Source organism: Garra rufa, chromosome 23 (assembly GCF_049309525.1).
Source record: "Garra rufa chromosome 23, GarRuf1.0, whole genome shotgun sequence".
Taxonomy (NCBI): domain Eukaryota; kingdom Metazoa; phylum Chordata; class Actinopteri; order Cypriniformes; family Cyprinidae; genus Garra; species Garra rufa.
In genome coordinates, this window is record NC_133383.1 from 30,910,409 (window position 1) to 30,928,050 (window position 17,642).

The following is a 17,642-nucleotide window of genomic DNA, read 5'->3' on the forward strand; positions in this document are numbered from 1 at the left end:
TTGGGTGCTATGTTCAATACAGTTGCATTTTTTGAGAACTCTTATCAGTTAAATAGCAGAAGTTATTAGTTGGTCATTAAAAACGGCCGTGCTTTGTTGAACTATGTGGCTCAAACGATGAGACCATATTCATGAAACAGTCTTTACTAGCTAATTCGTTTCCACAAAAATGCAGCACAAATAAGCAAGCATTTTAACGTTTTCAATACACTAATCTACTATTACTGTTCAATCGCTGGAGTGTTTTTATTTTTTAAATGCCTTTAAAATATGTAGTTTTGTGAACACGGACGAAGAAACGCCAGCCCTGAAGCTTATCCGTAAACCATATAAAAGCAGCTCATATGCGCTTAATAAAGCTCTTTAAAATGATATTATGTTTACATTGCGTACAGTCGCTGGAGTGTTTTTATTTAAATGCTTTTAAAAGAGGTTCAGTGATGTAGTTCGCAGACCGAGAGCTCGGAGCCCTGACTCTCATGTGAGTACAACAGAAAACACAGGCTGAAGGCAGCCCTCTCCGTTTTAAATGAAACTACTCGCAAACACCTGAATTTAGCTCTTGGTGGGTTCTAAGGGGTTGACGGAATGAAATCGCTGGAGCATTTAAATTTTAAAAGGCCGTATTTATTTTCATTTTCCGCTCCACCCCTTCAGAATGGCTTAAACGGGGCATTATTTTTCGTACGTGACCTGTGGTTAGAGGCATTGTTTCTTGTTAGTAAGACATATGGCTTAATAAATTATGTTCTTGGGCATAATTTGCAAGCTAACATGCAGCACAAGCTATATCTTCCATTTAACCTAAATATAAATGATTTTAATCTGTATTTTTGTGCGTCCTCTATAAAGCACCATTTATGAGTAGCGCGCATGCGCACAAATGCCTAAGGGGACTTTCGGAGTATGACGTAAGAGGGCACCTGTGCTAAATCAAACATAAAATACAGCGAAATGACAGGGAACAAAAAATATTAAACGAGTGATTGGGTGCTATGTTCAATACAGTTGCATTTTTTGAGAACTCTTATCAGTTAAATAGCAGAAGTTATTAGTTGGTCATTAAAAACGGCCGTGCTTTGTTGAACTATGTGGCTCAAACGATGAGACCATATTCATGAAACAGTCTTTACTAGCTAATTCGTTTCCACAAAAATGCAGCACAAATAAGCAAGCATTTTAACGTTTTCAATACACTAATCTACTATTACTGTTCAATCGCTGGAGTGTTTTTATTTTTTAAATGCCTTTAAAATATGTAGTTTTGTGAACACGGACGAAGAAACGCCAGCCCTGAAGCTCATCCGTAAACCATATAAAAGCAGCTCATATGCGCTTAATATAGCTCTTTAAAATGATATTATGTTTACATTGCGTACAGTCGCTGGAGTGTTTTTATTTAAATGCTTTTAGAAGAGGCTCAGTGATGTAGTTCGCAGACCGAAAGCTCGGAGCCCTGACTCTCATGTCAGTACAACAGAAAACACAGGCGGAAGGCAGCCCTCTCCGTTTTAAATGAAACTACTCGCAAACACCTGAATTTAGCTCTTGGTGGGTTCTAAGGGGTTGACGGAATGAAATCGCTGGAGCATTTAAATTTTAAAAGGCCGTATTTATTTTCATTTTCCGCTCCACCCCTTCAGAATGGCTTAAACGGGGCATTATTTTTCGTACGTGACCTGTGGTTAGAGGCATTGTTTCTTGTTAGTAAGACATATGGCTTAATAAATTATGTTCTTGGGCATAATTTGCAAGCTAACATGCAGCACAAGCTATATCTTCCATTTAACCTAAATATAAATGATTTTAATCTGTATTTTTGTGCGTCCTCTATAAAGCACCATTTATGAGTAGCGCGCATGCGCACAAATGCCTAAGGGGACTTTCGGAGTATGACGTAAGAGGGCACCTGTGCTAAATCAAACATAAAATACAGCGAAATGACAGGGAACAAAAAATATTAAACGAGTGATTGGGTGCTATGTTCAATACAGTTGCATTTTTTGAGAACTCTTATCAGTTAAATAGCAGAAGTTATTAGTTGGTCATTAAAAACGGCCGTGCTTTGTTGAACTATGTGGCTCAAACGATGAGACCATATTCATGAAACAGTCTTTACTAGCTAATTCGTTTCCACAAAAATGCAGCACAAATAAGCAAGTATTTTAACGTTTTCAATACACTAATCTACTATTACTGTTCAATCGCTGGAGTGTTTTTATTTTTTAAATGCCTTTAAAATATGTAGTTTTGTGAACACGGACGAAGAAACGCCAGCCCTGAAGCTCATCCGTAAACCATATAAAAGCAGCTCATATGCGCTTAATATAGCTCTTTAAAATGATATTATGTTTACATTGCGTACAGTCGCTGGAGTGTTTTTATTTAAATGCTTTTAGAAGAGGCTCAGTGATGTAGTTCGCAGACCGAAAGCTCGGAGCCCTGACTCTCATGTCAGTACAACAGAAAACACAGGCGGAAGGCAGCCCTCTCCGTTTTAAATGAAACTACTCGCAAACACCTGAATTTAGCTCTTGGTGGGTTCTAAGGGGTTGACGGAATGAAATCGCTGGAGCATTTAAATTTTAAAAGGCCGTATTTATTTTCATTTTCCGCTCCACCCCTTCAGAATGGCTTAAACGGGGCATTATTTTTCGTAGGTGACCTGTGGTCAGGGCCGTTTAAAGGAATTTGGGGGCCCCAAGCAAAATGGACATGGAGGCCCCCCGCACGCACGCATGCACGCAAAGGAACCACAGCATAGCCATACAGTTTAAATTCACTCACACTTTATATAAATCCATCTGTTCAGGTACAGAATGCATCACAGAGTGTCTGACACCTAAAATTTGACAGGCACTACTGTATATAAAAAATTCTGCAATGTTCATGGGCAAAAGTGACTAGTATTTACACAGTTTGATGGGAATTCAGTAGTGATTTGCACTGTTTTTTTCTAACAATATGACAGCACACACTCTGGGCTGTGCAGGATATGAGCTATAATTATAGAGCTTGTGGTACCTTGTGCTGAAGAGGAAACATCAGCACTGAGAAGTGATGCATCTGTTGATGTTGAGGATGAAGTTGATGGTGTAGCTGGGAAAATAATAATTTAAAAAATCTGAAATGACCATTTCACTGTTGGCATATTGAAAGAGGTCACTTTTAACAGCTCAGCTCAGGTCAGTGAGAGAAATTCACTCTACCTTCATCAGTGGAGGTATCCTTAGGAAGAGCCTGAGGGCTGAGAAATTTAAGCAAAGCACCTTGAGGGAGAAAGAAAAGATGGTAACACTTTATAATAATAACAATCATTAATAGAAGGTAAATTGACAGTTAATTAATCTTTAGTCTTTAGCTATGCATTTACTGAATGAGCATTGTGCAGCTGTTCGTCCGACTGTACTGTATTTTATTTTTCTAAACTGTTTTAATTATTCTTATTTCTTTTTATTATTTTAATTTCTTCTATGTAAAGCACTTTGAATTGCCAATGTGTATGAAATGTGCTATATAAATACACTTTTTACTGTTAACAAACAATGAAATTATAATTAAATGTTTACTAATTATTAGAAGTGCTGTGAGTCGACTACCAATGCTTAAAAACATCCCAAGCTAATGTTTGATGCACAGAATTTATTGTGTGGTTTTCCTAAATAGATTATCCCAGTGGAATAGTTAGTATAGCATGCCACTTTCATCAAAACCTATTACAAAGCTATAGCAATGTCATGTCATTAAATATGATAAACAGCGATTCTGGAACAGATCTGCGTCTTCCTTATCCAGTTAAAAAACATATTACAGTATGTAACCATGTTCCGTCCGTTCAAAAAAAAGTTGCTCTAACTGTTCGTTACAAGCAGCATTTGCTGTCAGCCAGGTAGCTTAGCTAACATACATAAACATATTTCTGCTAGCCTACGTGTTGCAAAATTGCACCATTTGTACAAGACAAGTAGAGCTATTTTATGTGTGTAATTTATCACTTACCACTGTCTTGTTTTTTCTTATCCTCCTCTTCCTTTCTCTTCTTTCTTTTTTGGCTTCCTGAAGCATAATTCCGCTTCATGACTGCCGAGGAAGTTTTGTATTTTGCCGGCAGCAGAGATCGCGTGGTTGGCTGGCTGCTGTCAGCGAGGGGGGCCCCCTTGAGGGTGATCCCGATAACAGTGTCATTGCACTTTACTGCATTCACTATCAATGGGGCGCTCACACAGTTTGTCGCTGCATTTTATTCTTAACCAGTCGTTGTCTTGGGGCCCCAGGCCAGCTCGGGGCCCCAAGCAATTGCTTGGTTTGCCTGTCTTGTCGCGACGAGCCTGCCTGTGGTTAGAGGCATTGTTTCTTGTTAGTAAGACATATGGCTTAATAAATGATGTTCTTGGGCATAATTTGCAAGCTAACATGCAGCACAAGCTATATCTTACATTTAACCTAAATATAAATGATTTTAATCTGTATTTTTGTGCGTCCTCTATAAAGCACCATTTATGAGTAGCGCGCATGCGCACAAATGCCTAAGGGGACTTTCGGAGTATGACGTAAGAGGGCACCTGTGCTAAATCAAACATAAAATACAGCGAAATGACAGGGAACAAAAAATATTAAACGAGTGATTGGGTGCTATGTTCAATACAGTTGCATTTTTTGAGAACTCTTATCAGTTAAATAGCAGAAGTTATTACCCAGCAAACATTGGTCCGACGGCGACGTCCTGTCCCTGGCCAAAAATAGTCGCGGTAGGACGACAAAGTATGCAAAAAATTTAAACACAAAATATTTCTTAAAAATGCATTCAGATGCATTTGTACATGTCTACAATTATATGTGGTTGCATGTAAAGTTTTTACTTTGACTTTTAGCTGAGTGTAGTTCAAAATATACCCGGTTGTGATTCGGTTGTGAAAGGACGTCCAGCAGGTGACGTCTTTTACACGTGCATTTATAGTCCATCGTCAACCTCTATAAAATCCTTATGAAATATGCAAAAGCAATTGTGCTTACATTCACATTCACATTGGCATACTACAGTAATTAATTTAAGTGCCCAAAGTAGTTTCTTAAGAGGTTGTTAATAGACGTCCACTGACGTCCTTTAAACGTTTAGTAAGACCCATGCAAACCAGCACGGAAATTTTTATTTAAAAAACTTCCATTTGTTTTACATCTTGTTTTATGTCAAATTCTATTCACAAATTGCTTGTAGTTAAGTGTGAAATCACTGCATTTACCCATTATTCCACCAGTTTCCCATACATTACAATATGATTTAATTATTTCGTTTTTAATGATTAAATATATATAGGCTATATACATAAGTAAGTCACAATTTAAAGTCTGAGCTGGATGCAAAAACTGCTGCCAAGATGTTGTTACAAATTCTGGCGATATGGTATCTCTATAGCAGATTATCTCGAGATATGACAGTTTGTATACTCAAAATTCCAGATCAATAGGTGGCGGTAATGCATCTTTTTATGCTGGTTTGGCAAAATCGCCAAAAACACCAGAAGAAGAGGAGTGAGCCGTAACGTACACCAGGAGAGAGTTTTTTGAGTTTACAAATCATTGAAAATTCACCGATGGGTAAGTACATTTTGAGGTATTTTATTAATGTATTTTATTTTTACTTGTTTTACTCGGAGGAACCAAAAGCAAGTATAAGCACACTGTCAAGTTAAATTAACTTGGGCTAAAGTTAGCTAGTATGCTAAAAGGTAATGTTTAATGCTATGGTCTTTTTTAACCCTAAAAAGAAACTCATCTGTGGCATATATATATATATATATATATATATATATATATATATATATAATTTTTTTTTTTTTTTTTTTCTTTATTATTAGGCAAGCTATAAAAGGGGAAAAAACAATAGTTAAATGTATATATGTACTTTGACATCAATGACATGCAGCACATAAGAGCACATTGGTTGATTAAACATGTTTAAAAATTAAATTAAAAAGTACTACTCAGATGTAGCATTCTGAAAGTTTATTTCTGAAAATAAATGCAATGAAAGACTGTGATATGTTAAAACTGTAGGAGGAGCTCAGGAACAATTCACTGAAATCTGTAAATTAATTTGAGCATGGCTGACTTCAATAAGTGCTTTAAAAGTATTTTGTAATTTCAGATTTGCTAAACATGTCCTCTGACTATCAAAGCAACTGGAGATGTCGAAGGGCAAGCGAAAGAGGACAGCAGCTCAGAATCCGAGGGGACATTGGAGCCTGCCTTGGTGTTTTACAATTTCAAATAGGTGGAACCAGATAATTACCCCATGCCATCAGCAAGTAAGGAATATTATATGGTGTTTGAAACGCAGGCCATTTATGGGAAATTCATTAAAGCAAAGTTTGCAAACAGTCCGTTTGTAAATCTTTTATTAGAGGTACAAGTAGGGCTGGGCGATAAATCGAAAGCGATTGTAAGGCGCGTTTAGTGAATGAAGCCGGTACTTTGATTAGTAGTAAATCTCCATCACGTGCGTTCAGCTGCGTTCATCTGGAGTGTTCAGAGGCGTAAATCACTGACAAGCTACGCCAAATCGCGCTAAAAATCGCATTCGATTCGATTCGATTTTGAGCGCGATTAGGCGTAGCTTGTCAGTGATTTACGCCTCTGAACACTCCAGCTGAACGCACGTGATGGAGATTTACTACTAATCAAAGTACCGGCTTCATTCACTAAACGCGCCTTAGAATCGCTTTCGATTTATCGCCCAGCCCTAGGTACAAGTAGTTGTTTATCGATAATCTAATGCCAATATCGATACCATTGTTTTTGTTTGCTGTCAATTCTGTCTTGCTCTTGATTTTTCAAAACATTATTACATTATTTTGATTGTGGTGTCACTTTTAGGTTCAGCAACTGTCCAGAGTTGGCCGAATGTCAGTCAGAGACTGTGTATGAACAGGTATGTATTTACCTAGCATTGTTTGTGTGTTTTGCTGTGTCGTATTTCAGAAAAAAAATGACAATAGTAACAGTATCCACAATAATAACCTCAACTTTTGGTAATACTATAATTCTGTCACACACTATATCTACTTATATAATTGCCTGTTTTTGTGTTGAAGTTGTAATGTCTGTGCTAAATCAGGTTGTTCGTAGGACTTAAAACAAGATATAAAAACATAATGTTAGTGTAAGAAATGAATGAGTCATTACTTGTCACAAAAACTTTGGATAGGGATAGAGCACTTATTACATGATAGAGAGTGGTTGTGAAAGTGTATGTTTTAACACTGCATGCAATTGGCAAGCTGCACAGTACTGCTAATTTGTAATACTGGTCTTACAATGCATTTTAATATTATGACTGAATCGTTTATTTCGCAGAATCATGTCAAATGCCTTAATGGCAAAATTCAACATGCAGGGTGGTGGCCAGCTGGAAAAGGCTGCATTCAAGGCTACACCTTTATATAATATAATACAAGGTAATTTGTGACACATCGTATGTTCCTTGTGTCTTATTTAAAAGACCTGTTTTTATCAGAAATGTCCAAACGCATAACTAACATGTTTTAGTCCCGGTGTTCTCATATGTGGACATGTATGAAATCAACATCCTGCATCACGAATTAAGTCGTCACTTTGTTTTGAAATGAATAACATTTTTCTGAGATGTTGATTCATGACACACAGTTTAAAAATTAGACAAATTTAAATAATTACAAATTATCTTATTTCCATAAGAGTGTCACTACATTACTTTTAGACTTTTTGAAGACTAATCATTTGGTATCTCAGAGAAGCTCATGTTCATGAAATGGATGGGAAAAGTCTTGTTCGACTGCATTGTACAATTAGTTTGATAGATAAAAACACTTTAAAAATAAGTGCTTGTTTAACTTTTTGCTTTTTACATTCATATTTTCTTCCCTCAGATGCTGTGAAGAGGTGGAACCCCAATTCAACGGAATCGGAAATTGATGGCGCTATGGCTGAACATCTAAAACATGCTCCAGGAAGAGCAGGGGGTGGGGGTTATAAAAAATAAGTTTTCGGGTGAAAAAGATGTGGGAGATATTTGTGACAGCTCAATTCCTTAAATTTAGTTATGAAACTGAATTTGTTTCGTGATGAACATGTTAATTTTTCCTGTTTCCCAGGTGAATTTGTATTAAAACCATAAAATAAATGTGATAAATAAATTGTGACTTTAGTTCATCCCATTATCTTTGATCATTTGTAATGAACTACTAAAATGTTAATAATATAACACTTTATTTTACAGTGACCTTGTTACATGTAGTTACTGTAATAACTATAAATTATGCATAATTGCATGTATCAAACCTTAACCTTATATTCAGATGCAGTTAATTTATATTAAGTACTTAAATGTATAAGTAAAGTAATGTGTTGTTTGATCTACACGTGATTATAACGTGTTATATCTAGACGTTTCGGTATGACTGGGCCGATTTTGGCCCTTTTTAGAACCTTTGTCAAGTTTAGATGCTTAAACGTCAAAATCGCCTGTTTACGATTTAACACAATTAGTGTATGATTATTTTATATGCAGGCTTATATGCCTACACTTATGCATAAACACACCATATAAACATCCAGAAGAAGACTAATTCTGACGTCCATGGACGCGCTGAAGAGACGTGGAATTCACGGCCAGAAAAGACGTGGAATTCACGGCCAGAAAAGACGTCGGTTCAACTTCCATTTTGGAACTATTTTTCAACCATGACGGGACGTGTCGGACGGACGTCTTTTCAACGGTCAATACACGTCCAAATGTTTGCTGGGTAGTTGGTCATTAAAAACGGCCGTGCTTTGTTGAACTATGTGGCTCAAACGATGAGACCATATTCATGAAACAGTCTTTACTAGCAAATTCGTTTCCACAAAAATGCAGCACAAATAAGCAAGCATTTTAACGTTTTCAATACACTAATCTACTATTACTGTTCAATCGCTGGAGTGTTTTTATTTTTTAAATGCCTTTAAAATATGTAGTTTTGTGAACACGGACGAAGAAACGCCAGCCCTGAAGCTTATCCGTAAACCATATAAAAGCAGCTCATATGCGCTTAATAAAGCTCTTTAAAATGATATTATGTTTACATTGCGTACAGTCGCTGGAGTGTTTTTATTTAAATGCTTTTAAAAGAGGTTCAGTGATGTAGTTCGCAGACCGAGAGCTCGGAGCCCTGACTCTCATGTGAGTACAACAGAAAACACAGGCTGAAGGCAGCCCTCTCCGTTTTAAATGAAACTACTCGCAAACACCTGAATTTAGCTCTTGGTGGGTTCTAAGGGGTTGACGGAATGAAATCGCTGGAGCATTTAAATTTTAAAAGGCCGTATTTATTTTCATTTTCCGCTCCACCCCTTCAGAATGGCTTAAACGGGGCATTATTTTTCGTACGTGACCTGTGGTTAGAGGCATTGTTTCTTGTTAGTAAGACATATGGCTTAATAAATTATGTTCTTGGGCATAATTTGCAAGCTAACATGCAGCACAAGCTATATCTTCCATTTAACCTAAATATAAATGATTTTAATCTGTATTTTTGTGCGTCCTCTATAAAGCACCATTTATGAGTAGCGCGCATGCGCACAAATGCCTAAGGGGACTTTCGGAGTATGACGTAAGAGGGCACCTGTGCTAAATCAAACATAAAATACAGCGAAATGACAGGGAACAAAAAATATTAAACGAGTGATTGGGTGCTATGTTCAATACAGTTGCATTTTTTGAGAACTCTTATCAGTTAAATAGCAGAAGTTATTAGTTGGTCATTAAAAACGGCCGTGCTTTGTTGAACTATGTGGCTCAAACGATGAGACCATATTCATGAAACAGTCTTTACTAGCTAATTCGTTTCCACAAAAATGCAGCACAAATAAGCAAGCATTTTAACGTTTTCAATACACTAATCTACTATTACTGTTCAATCGCTGGAGTGTTTTTATTTTTTAAATGCCTTTAAAATATGTAGTTTTGTGAACACGGACGAAGAAACGCCAGCCCTGAAGCTTATCCGTAAACCATATAAAAGCAGCTCATATGCGCTTAATAAAGCTCTTTAAAATGATATTATGTTTACATTGCGTACAGTCGCTGGAGTGTTTTTATTTAAATGCTTTTAAAAGAGGTTCAGTGATGTAGTTCGCAGACCGAGAGCTCGGAGCCCTGACTCTCATGTGAGTACAACAGAAAACACAGGCTGAAGGCAGCCCTCTCCGTTTTAAATGAAACTACTCGCAAACACCTGAATTTAGCTCTTGGTGGGTTCTAAGGGGTTGACGGAATGAAATCGCTGGAGCATTTAAATTTTAAAAGGCCGTATTTATTTTCATTTTCCGCTCCACCCCTTCAGAATGGCTTAAACGGGGCATTATTTTTCGTACGTGACCTGTGGTTAGAGGCATTGTTTCTTGTTAGTAAGACATATGGCTTAATAAATTATGTTCTTGGGCATAATTTGCAAGCTAACATGCAGCACAAGCTATATCTTCCATTTAACCTAAATATAAATGATTTTAATCTGTATTTTTGTGCGTCCTCTATAAAGCACCATTTATGAGTAGCGCGCATGCGCACAAATGCCTAAGGGGACTTTCGGAGTATGACGTAAGAGGGCACCTGTGCTAAATCAAACATAAAATACAGCGAAATGACAGGGAACAAAAAATATTAAACGAGTGATTGGGTGCTATGTTCAATACAGTTGCATTTTTTGAGAACTCTTATCAGTTAAATAGCAGAAGTTATTAGTTGGTCATTAAAAACGGCCGTGCTTTGTTGAACTATGTGGCTCAAACGATGAGACCATATTCATGAAACAGTCTTTACTAGCTAATTCGTTTCCACAAAAATGCAGCACAAATAAGCAAGCATTTTAACGTTTTCAATACACTAATCTACTATTACTGTTCAATCGCTGGAGTGTTTTTATTTTTTAAATGCCTTTAAAATATGTAGTTTTGTGAACACGGACGAAGAAACGCCAGCCCTGAAGCTCATCCGTAAACCATATAAAAGCAGCTCATATGCGCTTAATATAGCTCTTTAAAATGATATTATGTTTACATTGCGTACAGTCGCTGGAGTGTTTTTATTTAAATGCTTTTAGAAGAGGCTCAGTGATGTAGTTCGCAGACCGAAAGCTCGGAGCCCTGACTCTCATGTCAGTACAACAGAAAACACAGGCGGAAGGCAGCCCTCTCCGTTTTAAATGAAACTACTCGCAAACACCTGAATTTAGCTCTTGGTGGGTTCTAAGGGGTTGACGGAATGAAATCGCTGGAGCATTTAAATTTTAAAAGGCCGTATTTATTTTCATTTTCCGCTCCACCCCTTCAGAATGGCTTAAACGGGGCATTATTTTTCGTACGTGACCTGTGGTTAGAGGCATTGTTTCTTGTTAGTAAGACATATGGCTTAATAAATTATGTTCTTGGGCATAATTTGCAAGCTAACATGCAGCACAAGCTATATCTTCCATTTAACCTAAATATAAATGATTTTAATCTGTATTTTTGTGCGTCCTCTATAAAGCACCATTTATGAGTAGCGCGCATGCGCACAAATGCCTAAGGGGACTTTCGGAGTATGACGTAAGAGGGCACCTGTGCTAAATCAAACATAAAATACAGCGAAATGACAGGGAACAAAAAATATTAAACGAGTGATTGGGTGCTATGTTCAATACAGTTGCATTTTTTGAGAACTCTTATCAGTTAAATAGCAGAAGTTATTAGTTGGTCATTAAAAACGGCCGTGCTTTGTTGAACTATGTGGCTCAAACGATGAGACCATATTCATGAAACAGTCTTTACTAGCTAATTCGTTTCCACAAAAATGCAGCACAAATAAGCAAGCATTTTAACGTTTTCAATACACTAATCTACTATTACTGTTCAATCGCTGGAGTGTTTTTATTTTTTAAATGCCTTTAAAATATGTAGTTTTGTGAACACGGACGAAGAAACGCCAGCCCTGAAGCTCATCCGTAAACCATATAAAAGCAGCTCATATGCGCTTAATATAGCTCTTTAAAATGATATTATGTTTACATTGCGTACAGTCGCTGGAGTGTTTTTATTTAAATGCTTTTAGAAGAGGCTCAGTGATGTAGTTCGCAGACCGAAAGCTCGGAGCCCTGACTCTCATGTCAGTACAACAGAAAACACAGGCGGAAGGCAGCCCTCTCCGTTTTAAATGAAACTACTCGCAAACACCTGAATTTAGCTCTTGGTGGGTTCTAAGGGGTTGACGGAATGAAATCGCTGGAGCATTTAAATTTTAAAAGGCCGTATTTATTTTCATTTTCCGCTCCACCCCTTCAGAATGGCTTAAACGGGGCATTATTTTTCGTAGGTGACCTGTGGTCAGGGCCGTTTAAAGGAATTTGGGGGCCCCAAGCAAAATGGACATGGAGGCCCCCGCACGCACGCATGCACGCAAAGGAACCACAGCATAGCCATACAGTTTAAATTCACTCACACTTTATATAAATCCATCTGTTCAGGTACAGAATGCATCACAGAGTGTCTGACACCTAAAATTTGACAGGCACTACTGTATATAAAAAATTCTGCAATGTTCATGGGCAAAAGTGACTAGTATTTACACAGTTTGATGGGAATTCAGTAGTGATTTGCACTGTTTTTTTCTAACAATATGACAGCACACACTCTGGGCTGTGCAGGATATGAGCTATAATTATAGAGCTTGTGGTACCTTGTGCTGAAGAGGAAACATCAGCACTGAGAAGTGATGCATCTGTTGATGTTGAGGATGAAGTTGATGGTGTAGCTGGGAAAATAATAATTTAAAAAATCTGAAATGACCATTTCACTGTTGGCATATTGAAAGAGGTCACTTTTAACAGCTCAGCTCAGGTCAGTGAGAGAAATTCACTCTACCTTCATCAGTGGAGGTATCCTTAGGAAGAGCCTGAGGGCTGAGAAATTTAAGCAAAGCACCTTGAGGGAGAAAGAAAAGATGGTAACACTTTATAATAATAACAATCATTAATAGAAGGTAAATTGACAGTTAATTAATCTTTAGTCTTTAGCTATGCATTTACTGAATGAGCATTGTGCAGCTGTTCGTCCGACTGTACTGTATTTTATTTTTCTAAACTGTTTTAATTATTCTTATTTCTTTTTATTATTTTAATTTCTTCTATGTAAAGCACTTTGAATTGCCAATGTGTATGAAATGTGCTATATAAATACACTTTTTACTGTTAACAAACAATGAAATTATAATTAAATGTTTACTAATTATTAGAAGTGCTGTGAGTCGACTACCAATGCTTAAAAACATCCCAAGCTAATGTTTGATGCACAGAATTTATTGTGTGGTTTTCCTAAATAGATTATCCCAGTGGAATAGTTAGTATAGCATGCCACTTTCATCAAAACCTATTACAAAGCTATAGCAATGTCATGTCATTAAATATGATAAACAGCGATTCTGGAACAGATCTGCGTCTTCCTTATCCAGTTAAAAAACATATTACAGTATGTAACCATGTTCCGTCCGTTCAAAAAAAAGTTGCTCTAACTGTTCGTTACAAGCAGCATTTGCTGTCAGCCAGGTAGCTTAGCTAACATACATAAACATATTTCTGCTAGCCTACGTGTTGCAAAATTGCACCATTTGTACAAGACAAGTAGAGCTATTTTATGTGTGTAATTTATCACTTACCACTGTCTTGTTTTTTCTTATCCTCCTCTTCCTTTCTCTTCTTTCTTTTTTGGCTTCCTGAAGCATAATTCCGCTTCATGACTGCCGAGGAAGTTTTGTATTTTGCCGGCAGCAGAGATCGCGTGGTTGGCTGGCTGCTGTCAGCGAGGGGGGCCCCCTTGAGGGTGATCCCGATAACAGTGTCATTGCACTTTACTGCATTCACTATCAATGGGGCGCTCACACAGTTTGTCGCTGCATTTTATTCTTAACCAGTCGTTGTCTTGGGGCCCCAGGCCAGCTCGGGGCCCCAAGCAATTGCTTGGTTTGCCTGTCTTGTCGCGACGAGCCTGCCTGTGGTTAGAGGCATTGTTTCTTGTTAGTAAGACATATGGCTTAATAAATGATGTTCTTGGGCATAATTTGCAAGCTAACATGCAGCACAAGCTATATCTTACATTTAACCTAAATATAAATGATTTTAATCTGTATTTTTGTGCGTCCTCTATAAAGCACCATTTATGAGTAGCGCGCATGCGCACAAATGCCTAAGGGGACTTTCGGAGTATGACGTAAGAGGGCACCTGTGCTAAATCAAACATAAAATACAGCGAAATGACAGGGAACAAAAAATATTAAACGAGTGATTGGGTGCTATGTTCAATACAGTTGCATTTTTTGAGAACTCTTATCAGTTAAATAGCAGAAGTTATTAGTTGGTCATTAAAAACGGCCGTGCTTTGTTGAACTATGTGGCTCAAACGATGAGACCATATTCATGAAACAGTCTTTACTAGCTAATTCGTTTCCACAAAAATGCAGCACAAATAAGCAAGCATTTTAACGTTTTCAATACACTAATCTACTATTACTGTTCAATCGCTGGAGTGTTTTTATTTTTTAAATGCCTTTAAAATATGTAGTTTTGTGAACACGGACGAAGAAACGCCAGCCCTGAAGCTTATCCGTAAACCATATAAAAGCAGCTCATATGCGCTTAATAAAGCTCTTTAAAATGATATTATGTTTACATTGCGTACAGTCGCTGGAGTGTTTTTATTTAAATGCTTTTAAAAGAGGTTCAGTGATGTAGTTCGCAGACCGAGAGCTCGGAGCCCTGACTCTCATGTGAGTACAACAGAAAACACAGGCTGAAGGCAGCCCTCTCCGTTTTAAATGAAACTACTCGCAAACACCTGAATTTAGCTCTTGGTGGGTTCTAAGGGGTTGACGGAATGAAATCGCTGGAGCATTTAAATTTTAAAAGGCCGTATTTATTTTCATTTTCCGCTCCACCCCTTCAGAATGGCTTAAACGGGGCATTATTTTTCGTACGTGACCTGTGGTTAGAGGCATTGTTTCTTGTTAGTAAGACATATGGCTTAATAAATTATGTTCTTGGGCATAATTTGCAAGCTAACAAGCAGCACAAGCTATATCTTCCATTTAACCTAAATATAAATGATTTTAATCTGTATTTTTGTGCGTCCTCTATAAAGCACCATTTATGAGTAGCGCGCATGCGCACAAATGCCTAAGGGGACTTTCGGAGTATGACGTAAGAGGGCACCTGTGCTAAATCAAACATAAAATACAGCGAAATGACAGGGAACAAAAAATATTAAACGAGTGATTGGGTGCTATGTTCAATACAGTTGCATTTTTTGAGAACTCTTATCAGTTAAATAGCAGAAGTTATTAGTTGGTCATTAAAAACGGCCGTGCTTTGTTGAACTATGTGGCTCAAACGATGAGACCATATTCATGAAACAGTCTTTACTAGCTAATTCGTTTCCACAAAAATGCAGCACAAATAAGCAAGCATTTTAACGTTTTCAATACACTAATCTACTATTACTGTTCAATCGCTGGAGTGTTTTTATTTTTTAAATGCCTTTAAAATATGTAGTTTTGTGAACACGGACGAAGAAACGCCAGCCCTGAAGCTTATCCGTAAACCATATAAAAGCAGCTCATATGCGCTTAATAAAGCTCTTTAAAATGATATTATGTTTACATTGCGTACAGTCGCTGGAGTGTTTTTATTTAAATGCTTTTAAAAGAGGTTCAGTGATGTAGTTCGCAGACCGAGAGCTCGGAGCCCTGACTCTCATGTGAGTACAACAGAAAACACAGGCTGAAGGCAGCCCTCTCCGTTTTAAATGAAACTACTCGCAAACACCTGAATTTAGCTCTTGGTGGGTTCTAAGGGGTTGACGGAATGAAATCGCTGGAGCATTTAAATTTTAAAAGGCCGTATTTATTTTCATTTTCCGCTCCACCCCTTCAGAATGGCTTAAACGGGGCATTATTTTTCGTACGTGACCTGTGGTTAGAGGCATTGTTTCTTGTTAGTAAGACATATGGCTTAATAAATTATGTTCTTGGGCATAATTTGCAAGCTAACATGCAGCACAAGCTATATCTTCCATTTAACCTAAATATAAATGATTTTAATCTGTATTTTTGTGCGTCCTCTATAAAGCACCATTTATGAGTAGCGCGCATGCGCACAAATGCCTAAGGGGACTTTCGGAGTATGACGTAAGAGGGCACCTGTGCTAAATCAAACATAAAATACAGCGAAATGACAGGGAACAAAAAATATTAAACGAGTGATTGGGTGCTATGTTCAATACAGTTGCATTTTTTGAGAACTCTTATCAGTTAAATAGCAGAAGTTATTAGTTGGTCATTAAAAACGGCCGTGCTTTGTTGAACTATGTGGCTCAAACGATGAGACCATATTCATGAAACAGTCTTTACTAGCTAATTCGTTTCCACAAAAATGCAGCACAAATAAGCAAGCATTTTAACGTTTTCAATACACTAATCTACTATTACTGTTCAATCGCTGGAGTGTTTTTATTTTTTAAATGCCTTTAAAATATGTAGTTTTGTGAACACGGACGAAGAAACGCCAGCCCTGAAGCTTATCCGTAAACCATATAAAAGCAGCTCATATGCGCTTAATAAAGCTCTTTAAAATGATATTATGTTTACATTGCGTACAGTCGCTGGAGTGTTTTTATTTAAATGCTTTTAAAAGAGGTTCAGTGATGTAGTTCGCAGACCGAGAGCTCGGAGCCCTGACTCTCATGTGAGTACAACAGAAAACACAGGCTGAAGGCAGCCCTCTCCGTTTTAAATGAAACTACTCGCAAACACCTGAATTTAGCTCTTGGTGGGTTCTAAGGGGTTGACGGAATGAAATCGCTGGAGCATTTAAATTTTAAAAGGCCGTATTTATTTTCATTTTCCGCTCCACCCCTTCAGAATGGCTTAAACGGGGCATTATTTTTCGTACGTGACCTGTGGTTAGAGGCATTGTTTCTTGTTAGTAAGACATATGGCTTAATAAATTATGTTCTTGGGCATAATTTGCAAGCTAACATGCAGCACAAGCTATATCTTCCATTTAACCTAAATATAAATGATTTTAATCTGTATTTTTGTGCGTCCTCTATAAAGCACCATTTATGAGTAGCGCGCATGCGCACAAATGCCTAAGGGGACTTTCGGAGTATGACGTAAGAGGGCACCTGTGCTAAATCAAACATAAAATACAGCGAAATGACAGGGAACAAAAAATATTAAACGAGTGATTGGGTGCTATGTTCAATACAGTTGCATTTTTTGAGAACTCTTATCAGTTAAATAGCAGAAGTTATTAGTTGGTCATTAAAAACGGCCGTGCTTTGTTGAACTATGTGGCTCAAACGATGAGACCATATTCATGAAACAGTCTTTACTAGCTAATTCGTTTCCACAAAAATGCAGCACAAATAAGCAAGCATTTTAACGTTTTCAATACACTAATCTACTATTACTGTTCAATCGCTGGAGTGTTTTTATTTTTTAAATGCCTTTAAAATATGTAGTTTTGTGAACACGGACGAAGAAACGCCAGCCCTGAAGCTCATCCGTAAACCATATAAAAGCAGCTCATATGCGCTTAATATAG